The following is a 920-nucleotide window of genomic DNA, read 5'->3' on the forward strand; positions in this document are numbered from 1 at the left end:
AAGGGGGTGGAGGAGATGGGGGAGGAACCGGCGGGATGGGGGGGAACTTACCTCCTCCTCTGCCTCATGTGTGGAGGTCCCCCCCCCACGAGTATCGCGGGTCCGCCCCTTGTGACATATAAAAAGTAGCCAGAAAAATTATTTAAAATACAATTTCCCCCAATTAATCTTGACTACACCCTAGATTTTCCCACCAAATTGGAATCTGAAACAAAAACCCAGTTTGAAGCAATTACAGGCCAGCTTTGGTTGTTGAGGTCCAAGGTTGTCCCCCCCCATTCATTGAGGTCTCTCTTCTCTTATCACACAAGCTCCATGAGAGCCAGTTTGATGTGGTGGTGAAGAGTGGCAGGACTCTAAGCTGGAGAACTGGGTTTGATTCCCCACTCCTCCACTTGCACCTGCTGATGTGACCTTGGGCCAGTCACAGCTCTCTCAGAGCTCTCTCAGTCCCACCTACCTCACAGGGTGTCTCTTGTGGGGAGAGGAAGGGAAGGCGATGATAAGCTGCCCCAAGACTCCTTTGGGTAGTGAAGGGTGGGGTATAAAACCAACTCTTCCTCCTCCTCCTCCTCTTCTTCTTCTCAGCCCAATACCTAAACCAACCGAGCTTCCTCCTCCTTCCCCTTGTGCAGCTTTTACTTGTTAAACTATGAGCTTTGTGTGCATGCACATGCTTGGAGATGCCACCATTTTATCTTGCCTACGCCAGCTACTTCACTCAGCTCTGATGTGTAAGTGGGTTTGCTCTTTGCCTCTCCCAGCTCCTATGGGAGAAAGGGTATTAAAGTTAGTAGGTAACAGGAGCCGCAGTAGTACAGATAGATTCTCATCCGAAAGATACTCAAAGGAGATGTAGCGTAACTTGCTGCTTTGCATCCACTTTTCCTGGAAATAATGGCCACCTTTTCACTAAGCCA

The sequence above is a fragment of the Gekko japonicus genome, unplaced genomic scaffold (genome assembly GCF_001447785.1).
Source record: "Gekko japonicus isolate JY-2015 unplaced genomic scaffold, Gekko_japonicus_V1.1 scaffold1406, whole genome shotgun sequence".
NCBI lineage: Eukaryota > Metazoa > Chordata > Lepidosauria > Squamata > Gekkonidae > Gekko > Gekko japonicus.